The following is a 6,997-nucleotide window of genomic DNA, read 5'->3' as shown; positions in this document are numbered from 1 at the left end:
CAGATTCTCCAGCAGCAATGCAGAAGGAGCTTGTAATATATGCCATTTCAGGGTCATGTTACAGTAACCACTGGAAACAGACTGCAAAGCTATGGAAATAGAACATATAGTATAAAGGACACTAAGAACATTAAAGAAAGACTATATACTACTTTAAATTCATGTGACAGTAAAATCTAATAGCAGACTTCAAAGCAATGAAAATAGAAAATAGATCTAAATACTGACTCCCTCTATCTAAGTGCTAACATTGCAACCACAGCCCTGCACGGAGCTGCAGACCCAGAGCACTTACCCTTCCTATTGACTAGCCTTGCTAGCATACAACCCCCACAATGTGCTTTATCTCATTTGGATAACATTGACACCTTGTGGAAAGCACAAGAGAAAACTCACTCAGAAAGCTTTAGATTCCGCTTGGGGTTTATTAAGTAAGTCTGTCTCTGAGTCAGTTTTCTTTAATGACAGGGGAAGAAAGATAACTAGAAAATTGCAACAAACTAGTAGAGAATTATTCTGAGTTTGGGGAAGTGCACATATATTCATCTGAACTGCTGGACATGATTAAACCCCTTAAGTGCCTTGGCACTTTTAGTCTTCCCTGGTTATAGGGAACTTCATATGGGAGAAATGGCAACAGTTGCACCGGGTGTGATACAAAACGACATGACTTAATAGTAGGCAAAGCACATTTTAAAGTCCATTTCAGGCATGGGGGATACTTTAAAATGTTGGACACACACTTCAGGCAGACATTCTCAGAGGAAGGAAAGCACAATACAAATAGATTTGCTGACGATCTTTGCTCATCAGTAAGCACACAATGCAGCATCATCAGCTTACCCACAGAACCCCTATTCAAGTCACATGGGCCTCTAATGTCTAAAATGACTGTCTGCTCTTTTGAAGCTTCTGCTTCCTTGCAGCCAGGAAAAAGGGTTACAACTGAGTTCATAATATCCCACAATTCTCCTGACAGGGTTTCCAAATTCTCACAGCTGCTAACTCAAAATCCTCAGCTAGGAGTCCTTGTAAGGCACACACCTTGGACAATGTAACAGCACTAGCCCTCCTGTCGGTTCTTTGGTAATTAAATGTCCGTTCTGGCATCATGTGGATAAGCTGAAGAGAGGAGAAGGAGAATGGAGGAGTGGAGTGTGGTTACAGAATGATGAGAAAGAAGAGGGAGGAAAGGAATTGAAACAGAAAGACCAGTTGCTCCGAAAGACCACTGAAGAAATAACGGCAGCCCTTGGAGGGACTGAAAGGGAGGTCAATCTCTCAGACAGCTAGGTGGGAGGACCAATGTGGAGTGTTTAAAGAGGAGTTTGGAGCGTTTGCAGAGGAGATTGGAGTTTATCAAGAGGAGGAGGAAGATGGAGTAGAGGAGGTTGATGAGTTTCAGATGGGGAAAGGCAGAGCAAGGGAACTGGTCAGGGAATAAAAGGAGGGGGAGAATGTTAACAAAGGAGGTTGAAAATTCTTCTTTATGCATTTCAGATTAGTCACTATTTACTACACATTTAAAATGGAGCTCAACTGACATTCCCAGAATAGGTAGGTGGACAAGCGTTTAATTTTCACAGGAGCTAATCTAAAGCGTCAACCTTATAATTACTAATTTCTTTATCATTCTTGTCCATAGATCATTGTGCATCATCTTTCTGCCTATATTCATCCTACTCCAGAATGATGAATGCTAAGAACCAACCCATCTTAGAGTTAAATTCAAGTGAGCTGGCTGAAACCTATGAAATCATTTCTAGCATGTGTGGTGTCCTGGCAATTTAATTCAGTTAATGTGTGTCTTTATGATGCAGTAATGGCTGGTCTCGATGAAGCAGCTTAAATAGTGTTCTTTTTTATCATTTTATTTTTTACAACTTTAAGCTTGCCAGACACAACCCATTAACAGCAATGTAATGCCAATTAGACATAGGTAATATCACATTACACATGTTGCAATTCACATACTTTGTAATATCAGATCATAGACATAGCTTTCAGTAAGGCACTCACTCAGCAGCTTGGTTATGAGAGAAACACACAACATATATCCCCAGGTCTGGATGTCACAAGCTGCATTGAGAGAAGTACCTTCACATTCGGTGGACCGAGTTAGTTCCCTCAACCAGAATTTCTCTACTGGAGGGTAATGATCGCTCCACTTCTTAAGTATGCATATTTTGGCTATAAGACACCCCATATTTAAAAATGAAGTTCCAAAAACCAAAAAGGCACTAATAGGCGATCTTTCCAACAGTACATCTAGTACTTCACACATTATATTATAAACATGACCCCAACATTCTAGTAGCCTGGGGCAATCCCACAACATGTGCAAATCTCCCATATCTTCCATCCCACTGCGTGGGCATCGGCCTTCCAGGCCAAGGTACATTTCCAAAGTGCCCTTGGAGTATAATGCAACATGTGTAACATTTTTAACTGTATTAGTTTGAATCTCGAATTCAATGATACTTGCTAGGTTATAGCACACATCATACTCCACACATTGGGTTGAATTTACATGTTTAGTTCCCTGGCCCATTTACTAGTTGCTTTGGTCACATCATTCGGGGTTCTATCGATAATCTTGTTGTAGGGGTGGCAAGTATTCTCTGACATCTATAGTAGTTACATATGAAAGCAATGAGGTCGATTTCGGGTGATTCAATTTGGCAACAGTCCCACCATGGTGACACTGCTACCCTCAATCTATAGAACTGCAGCATTTCTATTTGTGCATCTGTATGCTCTTCTCTCCATGTATGCAACGTCAAAAATTGACCCTCTAGGAAAATATTCCCCAATCTATTGTAACCTACCTTTCCCCACTGTACGCTAAGTTTAGGGTCCCAGGTGCGATGGAGATGTAGAAACTTCCATAACTGAAGCCATTAATAATATGATTGTTGCACATCTATTCTCCGGAATATGGAAAACCATGCAAACAAGGGGATCTGTACCACATAGCATGGGCAATAATCCACATATGGCAATTGTTGAATGAGATTCCTCATATTGGCTGTGTTGGCTCATTCCAGCCTAACATGAAGAGGGGTATCTATATCTCCGTACCAATACATAGCGAACTGCGCCTGGGCTGCCATCCAATACACTTCCAAGTGTGGACATACAAATCCCCCATTACTGTATGGAAGGGCCATATTCTTCCATTTCTTTCTGACCGCTCCTGCATGCCAAACGAATTGGGGCACATTTTGTGCAAGCTATTAGAAAAAGATTTTACCCAGCTAGAGAGGGATAGTGCCAAATAGACATAATTTGGGGAGAAGCATCATTTTGACCAAAGCCAGCCTGCCTGCTAGCGGCAGTGGGATTCTCTATTCAGCTTTGCTTTCATCTGCAGTTCCTGTTTATGGATATTGTTGGCCAGTAAGAAGTTCTTTTTTCTAGAGACTATCACGCCCACATATTTAAATCCCTTAGGTGACCACTTCAGTGGATAACTGCCAAACAGCCTGGTAGCATTAGCAGTTAGGGGGAATATTTTGGATTTGGTTTGTTTGTTTGTTTGTTTATTTATTTGCTAATGCGCTCCAAACCCATGGGTAGCCGGGCGCAACAGATTGCATGAAAACCTAAGCTTGTTACAGTAGTTGGCATGAGTATATACAACACAATGGCAAGCAGAGCAAATATATGAGGGAATATATACAAGAATATGCAAATAAAACACTTGTAGCAGATATATACAAGCAAATATATACAGGAATGTATACAGTCATATGCCCAAGGAGCAGAGCATGTTTTAGGGTGGCCGGGCAAAGGTAGGTGGTGGCAGAGGTGGCACTAAGCTAGTGTAAGTCAATTTATGTGTCATTGGCGCGCAGCCAATTGATTATCTTGTGCCTGAATTTCGGATATGGTTGTTCAGTTCTGAGGTGAAGTGGTAATTTGTTCCAGCAGTCAGCCGCTTTGACAGGAAAACTAGTTCCGCCCGCAGTGGATCGTTTAAACCTTGGAACCTCTAGTTTGAAGGTGTTGGAAGATCTCGTGGGTCGCGTAGAAATTTTGCTGTTGATTTTTTCGATTAGATACGGGGGGCTAGGTTGTTTATAATAAACGTAAAGTGTGTCAGCGGAAAAAAAAAAACAACAAGTTATGGAGGAACCCGTCTATGGAACTAGGAGGGGGGCACCCAAATTCAGAACCACAGATCAAACCATACCAAGAGCAAAGAAATTTAGAAACCATAAATGTTTTATTTGTATTTCATTATATGTTTAAAATATACATATTGAATCATGTTTCAACTACTATACTGTCATGACCTATTGAATACACTGGGTCCGACATGTAAATAGACAGTAGTTTCGATGGTACAAGGCATCTAAGCTGATTCACAATTGATGCCCATCTTCTTCAGGACGGTGCACTCCCATCAGATGTATGCCACAGGATTTTATAATGTGGAAAGCTGCATGTGTAAGGCGATAATGCGTTTAACTGTAAAGATTTGTGCAGGCTGAATCCATAATTTTGCCTAAAACATAAAACAAAAATAGAAAGACACACACATCAGTCACACGAATTCAAAAATAATGAGTGCAATAAATATTACGCTAAAGTTTAAATATTTAAATAATAAACTAAAAATGTGATTTTGGTAGGAATGATCTTGTGAATAACGAACCGGGAAAATGCCTCCCTCCAAAATGATAAGGCAAAAAATCCTCCAAACTTGATAACGGGAGAAATGGGTATAGCAATTAATTCTTAAATTACCATTATCTCAACCTTGAATGCTGGTCACCTTTTCCCGAATGTAAATCCTGAGAAATAAATGTAGGCCAGCAAAACCAGTTCTCTATGAAGTAGAACTGCGGAAAACAAAAAACGACAAATAGGAACATGTTATAATCACAGAGAGGCAGTGATAAATTAGAAACCTCTCGGAAAAATAGAAAAAGACCACCGAGGTGCAGTCCTTCCCAATGTATTCACAGGGCAAAGACATTCTGCTCACCTGAATAAGGATAAACAAGGCGAAAAAGACATTAATCTTGACATTGTGTTGCAGGCGACAGATGACATCAAGGCGTCTGCAAAAAGTTGTCCTATCAGGATGGAATGGTGTTCGGCGTGGCGTAATGAGCACACTAAAAACTAACTAGATAAATAAATAAATAAATAAACAATATGCCGCCAGTGCAAGGTGTTATCATAACACAACATAATTGTTTTGAGATGGTCGGCCTGATAGTAATCGAATTGTGTTCCCAAATCTTTCAGATTATTTCGACACAGAGCAAAATGCTCAGCAGATGTGATTACTGCCGTGCTCATAAAAGTGTCAATAAATGTAAAAAAGGGTAAAAGATTCCTAAATGTTTTAAAGCGTTTTGCAGAGCATTTTCAGCATATAACACCCATGCAACTGACTAGCAGTTTCCCAACCAATAGTAAAAGCCAGGCTAGGTTGTTTAGACATTTAGAAGTGAGGGAAGCTGTTTTAAGTAGTATTCTATCCGTTATTTTTAGCCAGTTAACCTCTTTCCTACAATTAGTGATGTGTTCTCTATGGGGGATGTTTAGTGCTGCTCTCAAGGCATTATTCTGTAGTCTTTGAAGTTTGTCAGTGATGTATTTGTTGGTTCCAGAGTACAGGGCGTTGCAGTAGTCTAACCTAGACATGGCGTTAGCTAAGGTGATGCAGCTGGCACTGGAAAGGTATGGTCTGGATGCGCGGATGAGTTTGCAGGTGTAGGTAGTAGAGGAGGCGAGGGAGTTGACCTGCTTCTTGAGAGTGAGGGAGGAGTCCAGGTAGAATCCAAGAGTTTTAACCACAGACATCACCTTGATAGGGTTGTTATCAATGCTGAAGGATGTGTAGTTAGGACATCATTTTTGGATGTTGGCTTCAGAGCCTAGGATTATTAACTCCGTTTTATCTTCATTCAGGCAGAGGCCATGTGAGGCCATCCATGCCTGAATGATGGTGTATATCTTATTCACCAAGGCTGAGTCTGTCTCGTAGTTGCCCGAAAGGGGTATGAGGATCTGGGTGTCATCTGCGTACTTCGTGTAGATGACACCCAGTCTGTCCAACTTGTCAAACAAAGGCTTGGTGAAGATATTGTACATGGTTGGGGAGACACAGGATCCTTGGGGGACACCACAGGTTATTTTGATAGGGTCAGCGGAGTCGGATGTGGAGAAGACTCGCATGGTGCGATTTGCTAAGAAGGACTGGACCCAGGCTATGGCATCTCCAGTGAAGTTGGCTGCAGATTCGAGGTGGTTACATAAGACTGAATGGTCCACCAAGTCGAAAGCAGCTGACAAGTCCAATAAGAGGAGCAGGGCTGTTTTCCCGTTATCCTTAAGCTCCTCTATTTGGGTCTTGAGGTCTAACAGGGCTGTTTCTGTGCCATGGAGTGGGCAGAAGCCAGATTGCCGTGAGCCAAGCAGGTGGCTGGCTTCCAGGTAATCCTGGATTTGTAGGTAGGCAGCTCTGTCTAGGATATTTAGTAGAAAAGGCAAGGTAGTAATTGGTCTGTAGTTGGTGAGGATGGTGGGGTCCAAGGTTTGTTTTTTCAGTAGTGGGAGGACCCATGATTCTTTGAGGTTGGTAGGTACCGTGTTGGATTTAAAGGAAGAGTTTATGAGCTTGGAGATGAAGGGAGCTAGATCCCTAGCTGCGTCCTTTATTAATTGTGCTGGGCAGGAGTCGCCCTTACAATTTGAAGGTTTGAGGGAGAGTATTATTTTTTCTGTGTCAAATATGGACAACAATTATGTGCATGAGATGAATTCATATGAAACTATATTAGAATATTTCCAATTGGAACACCCTTTTTGCCTTTTAAAACTTAGTAGATTGAGTAGATTGAGTGATATCAGAAAGATGAGGTCAGTGATCAGAAAAAGAGACTATCTGGGGAGAAGATGAGAGGTGGCATCCAAAGAGGATCATATAAGAGGTAAAAGCAAGGCAGTGGTGATAAAAAAGGAGGAAGAAGGTCACCAT

At 41.3% G+C, this 6,997-nt stretch overlaps 1 long non-coding RNA gene across 1 annotated transcript; it reads right to left on the bottom strand.

The window, feature by feature from the left end:
- Positions 1-4,209: 4,209 nt before the first annotated feature.
- Positions 4,210-5,120, bottom strand: LOC138498687 (uncharacterized). The gene is made up of 2 exons (XR_011278834.1): positions 4,994-5,120; positions 4,210-4,847 (listed from the first exon to the last, which is right to left on the bottom strand). It is a non-coding gene; the product is annotated as an uncharacterized lncRNA (long non-coding RNA).
- Between the last annotated feature and the right edge of the window lie 1,877 nt (positions 5,121-6,997).

This window comes from Ambystoma mexicanum, chromosome 5q (assembly GCF_040938575.1).
Source record: "Ambystoma mexicanum isolate Mex_15411 chromosome 5q, UKY_AmexF1_1, whole genome shotgun sequence".
Taxonomy (NCBI): domain Eukaryota; kingdom Metazoa; phylum Chordata; class Amphibia; order Caudata; family Ambystomatidae; genus Ambystoma; species Ambystoma mexicanum.
Note: the sequence above shows the minus strand (reverse complement) of the source record. Positions and strands in the feature narration are given on the sequence as shown.